The sequence below is a fragment of the Sus scrofa genome, chromosome 2 (genome assembly GCF_054392235.1).
Source record: "Sus scrofa isolate SSC_HxYL_T2T_F1_AM1 chromosome 2, Sscrofa_HxYL_maternal_Yorkshire_Landrace_v2.0, whole genome shotgun sequence".
NCBI classification, from domain to species: Eukaryota; Metazoa; Chordata; class Mammalia; order Artiodactyla; family Suidae; genus Sus; species Sus scrofa.
In genome coordinates, this window is record NC_139384.1 from 35,148,898 (window position 1) to 35,162,753 (window position 13,856).

Below are 13,856 nucleotides of genomic sequence, written 5' to 3' on the forward strand. Positions count from 1 at the left end.
TTCTTTTACTTTCAGCATATGTGTGTCCTTATATCTAAAATGAGTCCCTTGTAGATAGATTACAGTTGGACTTAAAAAAAAATTCAGCTTCTCTATGTCTTTGATTGAAGTGTCTAAACTATTTAAATTTAAAGTAATTACTAATAGGGAAGGGACACCTTTGACATTTTGTTCACTTTCTTGTATGTCTTAGAGTCTAAGAGTTATTTTTGTCCTTCTTTTCAACTCTTTTTTTCTTATTTTTAAAATTTTTTGTAGTGATATGCTATAATTCTTTTTTCTTTAGTGTATCTTCTATAGGCATTTTCTTTGTGGTTACTCTAGGGATTATGAAAAACATCTTATAGTCACAAATGATAACAACTTCAAAAACCAACAAAAATATGCCACTTTATATATCCCCCAGACAGTTTATCCACCTCATAAGTGATATTTTAATATTTTCTATCCATTAATAGTTTTATAGTTGTTATATTTTTATACTTTAAATTCTATACCAAAATCAAATATGATTTATGCACTACCTTTACAGTATTCTTTATTTGTTTATATATTCATATTTTCCAGAAAGCTTTATGTTTTCTTATGCTTTTATGTTGCTGTTAATGTCCTTTTGTTTTAACTTGAAGGACTTCATTTAGCACTTCTAGTAAAATAGCTCTAATAGTGATGGACTCCCTCAGGCATTGTTTATATGGGTTAGGTCTTTATAACCTTCATTTTTTTGAAGGTCAATTTTGCAAGACAGAATATTTTGGGTTGGTAGTTTTCTTTTTCTTTTTCTTTTTTTCAGCACTTTGAATACATCATCTTATTCCCTTATGACCTGTAACATTTCTGCTGATAATATAATGGGAACATTCCTGTATGTGACAAGTCATTTTCTCATTCTGTTTTCAAGATTCCCTGTCTTTGGATTTTGACAATTTGATTCTAATATATCTCAGTATAGGTCTCTTTGGATTCTTTCCAGCTGGAGATTTTTGAACTTCTTCTTCTTCTTTTTTTTTTTTTTTTTTTTTTGTTTTTTCTAGGTCTGCACTGGTGGCACATGGAGGTTCCCAGGCAAGGGGTCTAATTGGAGCTGTAGCCACTGGCCTACACCACAGCCACAGCAACTCGGGATTTGAGCCACATCTGCAACCTACACCACAGCTCACGGCAACCTTGGATCCTTAATCCACTGAGTGAGGCCAGGGAATGAACCCACAACCTCATGATTCCTAGCTGGATTCATTAACGACTGAGCTATGATGGGAAGTCCTTGAACTTCTTGAATTTGGATATTCAATTCCTTTCAACAGTTATTTCCTCAAATAAGCTATCTGTCCCTTTCTCTCTCTCTTTCTCCTTCTGGGACCTCTGTAATACATATATTGTTTCATTTAATGGTGTTCCATGAATCCCTTAGGTTGTCTTCATTATTCTGCATCTTTTTGTTGTTATTGTTCCTTTGACTCAATAATATCAAGTGATCTTTGAAAACCCAGCATCAAAATATCACTCATAGGAAACCTCAGTACATGAACTCTACTTTCTTCATATGTAAGGGACTAACTGCCTCCACGAATGAGTTCATTTAATTTATGGACATTTCTAAGTTTTAGAAATTAAATTTTTTTTTTTACACCCAACTATAGTCTACTTCTGTATAATTTCTACTCATTGTTCCTATTCCCACCCTTAGGAGCAATTAAAACCAAAAGGTCTGAGGTTTTTGTGTTTTTTGTTTGTCTGCTTTTTAATTACATAGGACTGTTATTTATTTAAAGATGGATGTAATGACTCACTCTAGTTTGGTCTGGTACTGGATGAACATCTCCAGGTCATTTTGCCATACGGATCCAAGGCCTTCTTTCCATTCTTATGCCCTCCATGGAGTTCAAATTGTTTTTGTCCCTTCTAAATTTTTCTCCAAAGGACCTCAGAACTGAACATTGGATTCCAGATGGCATCTGACCAGTATAAAGCACAGGAGGACAATTACTTCCTACGACAGATTCATTATCCTCCTGACAATGGGATATTTCTTTAAGTTATTTTTTTTTAAGCAGTTAGCTCAAGTTAAACTTCTGCCATTTTTTAATTTCCCATATATTTTTCAGATATAATGATATAAACTCGTCTTTGTCATTCTGCACTCATGAAGGAATCCCACAGTTTCCAAGCTCAGAATCCCAAATTAGGAATGTGATTAACATAGAAAACAATAGGTTTTGCTGCTTCTCTGTGTGAGACCCAACATATTCTGATATTTCATCTTCTCCATCCAGCTTTCTCTCTACTTTTTCCTAATATTTTTCTTAATATCACAAATGATTCTTTGTTCAAATATAATTTGGAGGGTTCAGTGTGTTGTGTAATTTATTTGTTTAGTTCTATTTGTACTTGATTGTAGTAAAGCTTCATAAGGAAAAGAACTTTGTTTATCTTGTTTGCTGATACACCTGGTGTTTCACATATTGCTTGGCCATTGTTCATGGTCAGTGCATATTAACTGAATGAAATAAAATGTTCCCTCCATTTTTCTTTGAAGGCTACCTGTATTGGTTGGGTGTTCCAGGACGTTTACATGGAGATCCAGTATTCAAATCTCTTAGGAACCAATGGTCCTCTTTTCTCACATGTAATAAGCATTAAGTAAATGTTTATTAAATAAAATAGCAATGCCATATGACTTCATGTCCTTCTCTCCTCTCCTTTCCCAGAAAGGAAAAATATGCTTAAAGAGAGGATAAATTTCTGGTAGTATATTCATTAGAACTCCTCACTAAGAGAGAACAGACACCATATCTACTTAGCCTAAGAAAACAAAAGCTGGGAGGGGGTTATATTTTAATGATAAATAGATGCTTCACAAATCCTGAATTCAATATGAATCTAAACCTCATCTATTCTAGAAAGGCTTCTGGAACTCAGGCAGTGTTCCTTCTTCATATCATGCCTGAGCTTCTCTCTGTGGCTGATTAATTCCATTTATCTACAGACTGGATTTCTCCACTTCTCTTGTCCTCCAACAGCTTCTGAATTTATACTTTATGGTTATAGTACAAACTAATAAGCTGCTTCTCAGTTCCAAATATCAATTACCACGAGAAGGATTAGGATAGAGAATCTATTTGGTTCGTCTTGGATCATATTTTCAAGCCAGTTCCAATCAGCCATGGCTGGGGAGTGAAGCAGAACAGAAGGTGAGGAGAAAATATACATGGTGAGTCAATCTCACACTTGTGTACTGGGGAAATTCTAAGAGAAGGAACATAGCGAGTGAAAGAATGAATTTCTGGATCACTGGAGATGGGCTACAAAGAGATGTTATGGTGACTGTATCCCTGGAAATCATAAAGAAGAGAAGGCTTTAGGATGAGGTTTAGATATTCCCTTAAAGGCAAAGTAGCCTCTCTCTTAGTGTCTTTTCCTGCTCCATGACTTCAGGGATCATGTACTCTCTTATCCTGAGGGGTGAGTTTTTTTTTATGTGTCCTTTAAAAACATCTCTAGGATTAAATTTGGTTTTGGACCAAGCAGATAAATGGAAACAAGCTTAAGGTGAAAGAACTAAACTTATCAGAAATCACTTAAGAGAACTGAAGTTGCAAGTTAACACCTATATAAATAACTCATATAATTAGTTACTTCAGTTAGAAGGGTAACTGATTTGGTAAATTTAACAGAGTCATTCTTTTAATTAAATCAGTTCATCAAGGAGTATGCTGGGTATTTTTTTTTATGAGTTGCAAAGCAGAACAGAGCAAATAATTCTTATAGATATGAATTTAAAACTAATATTTACTCTATGATCACAGAAAATATTTTGATCTTTTGGATTTCAATGTCAATAGTTTATAAATTCTCATTGTTTCAATTAACAAACACACCTCTATAGTCTTTAGTCATGTCAGGCTCTATACCACATTTGGGAGACACTAAAGTTACATATTCCTTCTTTTAAGACACTAATGTTGTATAGATGGTCATATAGATGATTACAAGACAAAAGTACTACAATAAAACTACACGAAAGTGTGAGTTCCTATTGTGGCTCAGTGGTAATAAATCCAACTAGTATCCATGAGGATGTAGGTTTGATCCCTGGACTTGCTCAGTGGAATCCAGTGTTGCTCTGAGATGTGGTGTAGGTCACAGACATGGCTTGGATCTGGCATTGCTATGGCTGTGGTGTAGGATGGTAGGCGAAGCTCCAACTTGACCCCTAGCCTGGGAACTTCCATAGGCCGTGAGTGTGGCCCTGAAAAGACAATAGAAAACAAAACAAAACAAAAAAACTACATGAAAGTATTGAGAGAGTTCAGAGGGAACAGTAGCAAAGATCTCAAAATCTGGATCTCTGAGATTCTTAGTGGAAGTGTTCTACTGTCTACGTCAGATCCAAAGTGCTGTTTTCAACAGGAAGCACTTTTTCACTCTCCTGATTAATTTTTCTTGTTATACCTCATGCTTCAGGGAGAACTGCACATGTGGTATATTTTTTTAAATTGCCTTTGTAAGAAATTTCCACAAATTTAATGGCCTGAAACAATACATTTTATTATCTCACATTTTTGGTAGGTCAGAAATACAGCACAGCATTACTAGATTTTGTGCTCAGGGTCCCAGAGAGGTAAAATCAAGGTGTCAGCCAGAGCTGCAGTTCTCAGCCTCTTAAGGCTCAGGATCCTTATCCAAGCCCAGTGGTTAATAGCAGTTCCATGTGGTTGTAGAACTGAGGTTTTTGTTTTCTTGACACAGGGTCCTCTATATCTTCAACCCAGCAATAGCACATAGAATCCTTCTCATGTTTTGAATGTCTCACATTTCCCCTCCTTCTCCTTTAAAGGAATCATTTAATCTCCCTGTCTTAAAGTCCACTGGTTAGTAAACTTAATTACACCTATGAAATCCCTTTTGTCATGTAACATAATATATTCATGGGTGTAACATCAGAGAGAGAAAAAGTCATGGGGCCAAAATTCTGTCTCCTACACCTGACATAGGTACACTATTCCTCTTTCTTTGCTTGATTTCTTTATATCACTAGAAGAGGTGACCAGGGCCTTAAAGAGAAGATGTATTAAACTCAAAGGCAGTGTCTAAAGGAATAAAGATTTCTTTGTACTAGGTCACGTAATCAAAATCTTTTAGTCCTAAGTTATATTTACTTTCATTCAAATCTCCCACCACATCTTAGGGTAGTCAGTGAAGGTAGAGGCTAGTAACTGAGTTGGTGGATATTTGTTGAGCATTTACCATGAGGCAGGCACTTGCAACCTCACAATACTCCTATGAAGTAGGATTGCTACTGCGATTTGACAGATAAAGCACTTAAGGTATAGAGAATTAAATGGCTTGCTTAAGTCTCTGCAGTAGGAGAGAGAATCCTGGGATGAGAACCCAAGGCTACATGGCTTGAGAGCCAATAGTTACTAACCACTAGTGCTGGTTCTACTAGTAACCAGACAGAGACATTATACATCAACAACATGGGAAAGAAAAAATAGAGGGAGAAGGGAAGGAAATATTTACATGGCAAGCACATTTACACACACTATCTCATGTAATCCTCAGAAATACTCTATTTCCTGATATCTTCTGAATTTATAGAGGAGAAAAGCTCAGTCAGGTTAAGTGATTTTGCAAAGCTTCTAGAATTTGCAAGCAGTAAAGCCAGAGAACCATGTGTAAATCTAGTCTGTGGTCCTTCAGTCTACTCCTCTAGCCCTTTAAAGGACACACTCCTTCCAAAGTTAAAAGCAAAAGCTCTGCCTACCTGGAGTAGGAAATGAAGAGAAAAACTGTTCTTGTGTGCAGTGAGCCAGAATATTATTAGCAAACTGTGAGGTTCTGGACATGTCCATGGAGCAAGGCCCAAGTGTGGAGGTGAATGTGCCCAGTCTCCTTAAGAAATGAGTCCTGAGGCCAGCATACCTGGGCCCATGTCAGCCACGACCATGCCCAGTAATGCCTCTTCTTCCCGGGAGCACATCCTGCTTGAGCCAGGATGCCATCTGGGTCTCTGATTAATTTGAAGATGAAAAATTATGGCTTAAGGGTGCATTAGCTCTAAATACCAAGAGATGCAGGTATTAACCTGTGAGATCATTCCAGACTGCTCTACAAAATGACATCATTAAAATGATGTTTTGTTCCCAAGCCTTTGGTTTGGCACGGTTCATCTAGTCTGAAATTGCTCTGCCAAGTGAGAATTCATGTCACTGCTTTGACAGGAGCCACCTTTGGGGTCAGAGAAGGCTAGGCCATTGTCTGCCTCAGCCAGAGCTTTTGGCTTGGCTTTCTCTCCAAACAAACCCTGGCCTTTAGTCTTTCCTGTAGGGAGAGGCTTCTCCTACCTCCACTTTATGCCTTCATATAAATATGCCTGAGCAATTTCTTTTCAGAAAGAATGTAAACTTTACTTTCTTTCCCTTTTTGTCATTTCAAAATGTTCATTTTAACCTTCCCATAGAGTTTCGTATAAAGAGGACTCATGTCATTCATTCAACAAATATTTAGTGAGGACCTAATATGTGTCAGGTACTGTACTGCTTCCTTGAGCACAGCAGTAAACAAGACAGACAAGGTTTTTGATCTCAAAGATCTTGAAATCCAAATTGGCAGGGAAATGCAAATCAAAACCACAATGAAACATTATTTCACACCTGTGAGAGTGGCATTTATCGAAAGACAAGAAATAACAAATGTTGGTATGGAGAAAAGAGAGCTCTTGTGCACAGTTGGTAGGAATGTAAACTGGTGAAGCCACTATGGAAGACAGCAAGGAGGTTCCTCAAAAATTAAAAGTTGAGGAGTTCCCATTGTAGCACAGCAGAAATGAATCTGACTGGCATCCATGAGGATGAGGGTTTGATGGCTGGCCTCACTCAGTGGGTTGGGGATCTGGCATAACCTTGAGCTGTGGTGTAGGTCACAGACACAGCTCTGATCCTGTGTTGCTATGGCTGTGGCCCAGGCCAGCAGCCATACCTCCCATTCAACCCCTAGCCTAGGAATTTCTATGTGCCGCAGGTGTGGCCCTAAAAAGTAAAAAAAAAAAAAAAATTTTAAGTTAAAAAAATAAAAATTGAACTGCCATACATCCAGCAATTTCACTTCTGCTTATATAAAGAAAACAAAACGAAAAAAATAACTTGGAAAGATATATACATCTCCATGTTCACTGCAGCATTATTTACCATAGTCAAGATATGGAAACAACCTAAGTGTCCATAAATATTGTATGATCTCACTTATATATAGAATCTAAAAAGAAAAATTGAAAAATGAGCTCATAGATATAGAGAATGGACCAGTGGTTGTCAGAGGCAGGGGTAAGGGATTGGAGAAATTGGTGAGAGGGGTCAAAAGATACACATTTGAGTTACTAAATAAATCAGTCATGGACTTATAATATACAACTTGGTGACTATAGTTAATAATACTGTGCTGCATATTTGAAAGTTGTTAAGAGAGTAGGTCTTAGAACTTCTCATCATGAGAGAAATAATTTTGAACCATATATATGTGACCGATGTTAACTAGATTTATTATGATCATTTTGCAATATATACAAATATTGAATTATTATGTTTTACACATAAAACTAATATAATATTACATGTCAATTATGCTTCAATAAAAAATATTGTGAAACCCAGTAGGAGACCAGTAATAAAAAAATAAAGCTTGGGGTTAACGGATGCAAACTATTGCTCTTGGAATGGATTTACAATGAGATCCAGCTGTGTAGCATTGAGAACTATGTCTAGATACTTACACTGCAACATAACAATGGGAGGAAAAAGTATGTATACATGTATGTGTAACTTGGTCCCCATGCTGTACAGTGGGAAAAAAAATACATAAATGGAGAACATAATTATAGATTTTAAAAAGTGATGTGAAAAATACAAGCAAGGTTATGAGATACCAAATATCCAGCAAAGGCAACTTTAGATAGAAGGCAGGACCTCACCGAGAAGGTGACATCAAGAGGAGGCCTGAAATATAGGGAACAAAGAGCTTGAAGCATAGAAATTATATGTACGGAGAAGAACACGCAGATGCCCTGGAGTGGGAAACAGCATAGTGTGTTCGAGGAAAAGAAAGGTGGCTAGGCATGCCAGGAGGGTAGTGAGTGAAGGAGAAAGATGGTTGGAGATAAAATTAGACAAGTAAGGAGAATCCAAAACATTGGGGGCCCGTGGTATATATATTCTTTTGCTTTGATCATTCCATAAACATGTTAAGTATTAATGGTTTTTCTAGCAATGAACAAATAGAAGCTCAGGAACTTTAACCAATGGAATGGTGGATTTCCTCCAAAGACCAAGAAGGCCTGGCTTTGCAGAGCTCCCATTAACCTACAAAATATTGCCACATAAATGAAATTCTTCAAGTGTATTTTTTGTTTCTAGGCCTTTAGATAGACATAGCACATAAAATACAAAAATCTATAGAAAAGCAAGAATTTTTGCAAAATCTTTCAAGAAAGCCACCTTTAAAACAGTGAACGAGGCATGAAATTATATGACTACATCTCTCTAAAGCTGATAACTTAAAACAGGTCCAGGGATGGGCAGACAAGTTCATCTCAACCACCGCTGTGCTGATGATTTTTAAAATCTGTGCTCAGTCTCAGTATCCCATTGGATTTCAATTCCACATCTCCTATTCCTTTCCACAGTAGTTCTCAACTCTTTTTCCTTGGCAGCATAATTTGACATAGTCAAAATATACATGAAGGGATTAAAAGTTCAAAACTGATTTTAAAATAAGTTTTATAAAATTGAAAAAAAATGTACCCACTTAACCCACTGCTATCGTACTCACCAATTTCTCTTAAGCTCTATGTCACTCAATGAGTAACAATACTTATAGGTTTGACCATTCTTGCTTCTGGTTTGTTGAATAAGCTGTATCACAAAGAAATAATAAAAGTAGTTTTATATTTTATTTCTACTGCTGCCCTCAAACCATTCTACCAGGTCTTTCTTCTCTGTCTTCTCAGGCAGTTCTATAGTTTTTCTGGCCACTTTTGGATAATATTAGAACAGTGTCATTTTCAAATATTAAAAAAATCAATCTAAAACTACATCCAACCTCTCATCCAACTTTAGGCCCATGTCTTCCCTTGTATGGAATGACCCACGAATTCTAAAGATTAGCAGTGGGAAAAGGGACACGGCCAACTTCCTTACCACTCCAAAACCCAATCCTCCACCTTTTCTCTCCTCTCGCCATTATGTTCCTGTAGGAACCCCAAAGTGACATAGTCATGTCGATTGATTCATGGGTTAACCATTTTTGCCTAAATATTCTTTCTCCCAAAAAGAAAGGTCAGGTAGTATTTTCTTACCTATGGTGTGAAGAGGTGCAGGCTAGGTCCTGGGGCTTCTCTGCAAGAGTTCACATTCTCAAGCTCAGCTTGCAAAGAAAGGAAGTGGATTTAATGTAAACAGAATAACAAATTACATCACAAAGAATTACAACATCATACCTTATCCTCTGCCTCATAACGTTCACATACAATGCTGGTTTCATCTTTGTAACTATAACATCCTTGGGAGGCAAATAAAAGCAGCTACAACAAGTAACTTGCTTCAGGGCTCAAGGCCAAGTGAGCCTTCCGGCAAAGTTTATAAAATTTAGTCCCTCTCAAGCTTTGGCTTTAGAGGCTTCCTAACCATTATTGTCTTCACTTAAGACCTCTCAATGTTATGACAATTTTGCTCAGTTGTAAATTTCTTGTTTCAACTATTACTTATGACTGGTGAATACTGTTCTGTCACATTAAACTGCCTTAAGCTTATACTTAAATGATACTCAAATGTGGGGACACGTGTTATACTATGATTTAGGCAGTAAACTGTACAGACTTATGAGAATTGTACACTTGGATAGTGGGCCATGCTTTATAGAACACACACACACACACATTATCTCATTGATTCTCCAGTGAGGTAGATACTGTTGCAGAGAAGTGGGGCAAAGATCTCGAAAGAAGATTCTGGACCTTCATGCTGCTTATTTATTTGTAATGATGAATGACTGTTTCTGAATTTATAGCTCTAAGTAGTCTGTCTCAAATTCCATTAGGTTTCACAAGTAGATTCTGCTGCTATTTCCCTAGTCTCTGTGAAGAGAAATGGGTAAAATTCACTCCACTTTGCAGAATGGCTAAGCTTCTCAAATTCAGGTAGGATATGGAAAGTCAGTGATCTTGGTTAATAAAAATTGCTTGGGAGAGCCCGTTGTGGCTCAGTGGTTAGTGAACCTGACTAGCATCCGTGAGAATATGGGTTCGAGCCCTGGCCTTGAACAGTGGGTTAAGGATCCTGCGTTGCTGTGAGCTGTGATATAGGTCACAGACATGGCTTGGATCCCATGTTGTTGTGGTTCTGATGTAGGCTGGTGGCTACAGCTCTGATTAGACCCCTAGCCTGGGTACCTCCATATGCTGCAGGTGTGGCCCTAAAAAAGACAAAAAGACCAAAAAAAAGTTGCTTGGTAATCAACGACCTAGAGTGAATATATTTTAATAGTTAAGGTAGTACATATTTATGTGGGGCTATAATTCCTATTTCTCAAAAGCAAAATTAAAATTTTAAGTACAATTTATTTCCCTAAGTAGAGCATTTGTTCTACTTTATTTTGGGTGCATTCTTTATTTATCTACAGCCCTTGGAGCACAGAGCACATAGTAGGTCTATAATAGATGCTTAAAACATAAGTACATATGGAAATAGTAGAGGAAAGGCAATAGTTTGTTTTTATTGTTATTATTTTGCTTTTTTAGGGCTGCGCCCACAGCATATGGAGGTTCCCAGGCTAGGGGTCAAATTGGAGCTATAGCTGCTGTTCTATGCCATAGCCATAGCACCACCAAATCCAAGCCACGTCTGAGACCTACACCACAGCTCACAGAAATGCTGGATCCTTAACCCACTGAGCAAGGCCAGGGATCAAACCCACATCCTCATGGATACTAGTCAGGTTCGTTAACTGCTGAGCCACAATGGGAACTCCGGGAAGGCAATAGTTTGTATCTAATAACTTGAATAACATTCGTGTCCATCTCCATTGAAGCAAGGGCATCATTTGTAGAATCAAAATGTCCATTGTGCCCCAAATTCCACCATTTATGCAATGCCTTCCATGCTATTCTATACTACTTACATCATCTTTATCATTTGTAGTCTTATTTGATTTACTGATTAATGCTTTTCTTTTGCCTTAAAAATATTTACAAAGGGGAGTTCCCACCATGGCACAGTGGATTAAGAATCCAACTGCAGCAGCCTTGGGTTGCTGTGGAGGTTCAGATTCAATTTCCAGCCTGGCACAGGAACTTCCATATGCCATTGTGCAGCCAAGAAATTTTTAAAAATAATTTTTGCAAAGGAAGCAAAACCAATTCTTATGTAAATCAGAGGAGTGGATACCTATGGGGGTGGAGATTGACTGGCATTTTCTAGGGAAATGAAAAAATATATATATATATAATTTAAACTCATTAAATTGTATGCTTAAGAACTGTGTTGATTAAAATATGTAATGTTTCCTCAGTTAAACATATATTTAAAGAAAGAAATAGATCAGGTGACTTTAAACACATTAACAATTAAAACAAAATAGGATTATTAAATTCTAGATAGATACTATTCCTTACAGAAAACTCTAAGCCGGAAGCCTGCTGTTTTTAAAACAGATTATTTAAAAACAAAACAAAACAAAACAAAACAAACAAACAAAAAAACTCAAGACAGAGATAAAGTGTAAAAAAAAAAAAAAAGAGTATGAAGAATGCTAGCAGTTATGTCTCTTCCTCTCTTCCCTTTGTCCCTTCCTTTTCTTTAAAAAATATTTATTAGCATCCTTCCTTCTGCTGTCAGGTAGCTATAAGTCAGGCCTGAGAAGGTAAGCTGCAGGCCTGTGCAGAAGAGGCCAAGCTCAGCATAGGGCAGGTCCATTTGCAAAGAGGGTGGGGGTCCAGCAGTATCAAAAGATTGGCTACATCCAGAAAGATTAAGAACAGAAATAAATGTATCAAGAAAATGAGAATTGGGTTTCTCATTATTGGAAAAGTAACTATAAGTATGAAAAAAAGATAAAACTAGAATAAGTGTAGCTGGCATTGCACTAGAACTGGATGTACCAAGGTGAGCAATAGTTATTATAGATAGATATAGAAATAAATATCAATGTAAATAAGTGTAGTTCCTAGATATCTGGAAAGGGCCTGGGAATAGTGACAATCCAGTTAGTAAAGAGCACCTAGTGATCATATCTTGGTTTTAAATACTAATATGACCAGGACTCCTTGAAGAAATGATTGAATTCAGGGAAAGAACATGATGAGTCTGGAACACCTTTGGTAACATAAAGTAAGGAAATGCTCAAAGAAGGATGAGGGCATCTCAATAGGACAGAGAAGTAAACTTGAAGAAGCTCTAACTGACCAAATCAGGGGTAATTGGAACATTAAAATAAATGATATAATAACAAATTATAACTCAAATCGACTAGTATATCACTGATATAAATAAATAAATAACAAAATAGATGGAGAGAAGAGAAAGTTCTTCCTTATGGTAGAAAGCCTCTTTTTTTTTTTTTTTTTTTTTTTTTTTTTTTTTTTTGTCTTTTTGCCTTTTCTTGGGCCGCTCCCGCAGCATATGGAGGTTCCCAGGCTAGGAGTTGAATCGGAGCTATAGCCACCTGCCTATACCAGAGCCACAGCAACTCAGGATCCAAGCTGCATCTGCGACCCACACCACAGCTGACGGCAACGCTGGATCCTTAACTCACTGAGCAAGGGCAGGGATCGAACCCACAACCTCATGGTTCCCAGTCAGATTTGTTAACCACTGCGCCACGATGCGAACTCCAGAAAGCCTCTTATTAAATGTAGAAAGCATGATGGTTTTAGAAAATCACCATTTGGCAGCAAGTGCAGTTATTAATTTAGGTTAAAAAAATCTCAATGGATACTAAAACTAGTAGGTGAAAATGAGGTGGGGAATGAGATTTTTTACATAGTTTCAAAGTACCTCCTTATAAAATATTTGTTAATTACAAAGAGAACAAAATTAGAGAAAACTTGTGGATACCCTCTTGATCAAGTAAACAAAATGAACTACATTAGTAATGGGACAAATAAACTTCATGTGCAATTAATAGGATTCAATCAAAATAATACAGTGTGATCATCTGACTACATAACCTGGGTATAATCATAGGGAATCATTGAACAAATCCAAATTGATTGATATTCTAACAAAAACAACTGGCTTGTGTTTAAAAATGTTAAGATCATGAAAGCTAAGTAACATATGGGTGCAAGAGAAGGTCATTCTACATTGTGCTTGAAGATGTCAAGAAAAGGCTTACCAAAGGAAATGACTTGCACGTAGTCTTATTAAATGAAGTTGATATATACACTAGAGAGGAAGTCGTTTTAGGCATAGAAGATGACATTTTCAAAGGTATAGAGTCCTGAGTACTGTAGCAAGTTGGGTATACCTAGAGCATAGAGAGATGGCAGAGGCAGCTGGGGAGATGAGATGGGGCCAAATTAGGGCCATTTCCTCTCCTCTTGTACAGTGTTATTAGCACATGCAGTTTGAGAAATTGAAAAAGGCATTCGAGTTGATATATTAGTCCAGGTCCTCTGAGAAGTAGAATTCAAGACAGGATTAAATGTGCAAGGGGTTTAATAAAAGAAATGCTCACATGAAAGGAAATAAGAGGAAGCCGAAGAAGTCTGGGAGAGCCATCAGACTGTAATGTTAAGTCTGACTTTTGAGTGAAGAGGACAGGTAAGGAAGTTTGGATAGAAGATTCAGCAGAATCATTTCTGA

At 37.0% G+C, this 13,856-nt stretch overlaps 1 protein-coding gene across 6 annotated transcripts in view; it reads right to left on the bottom strand.

Annotated features, from left to right (window-relative positions):
- METTL15 (methyltransferase like 15) overlaps positions 1-13,856 on the bottom strand; it is a 382,010-nt gene that overhangs the window by 142,296 nt on the left and 225,858 nt on the right. For all 6 annotated transcript variants that reach the window (XR_014837122.1, XR_014837123.1, XR_014837125.1 and 3 more), the window contains exons 6-7: positions 9,353-9,420; positions 8,827-8,909 (exon numbers count right to left, since the gene is read on the bottom strand). The gene's annotated coding sequence lies outside the window, so the exon portion shown is untranslated. The remainder of the gene's footprint in view (positions 1-8,826; positions 8,910-9,352; positions 9,421-13,856) is intronic.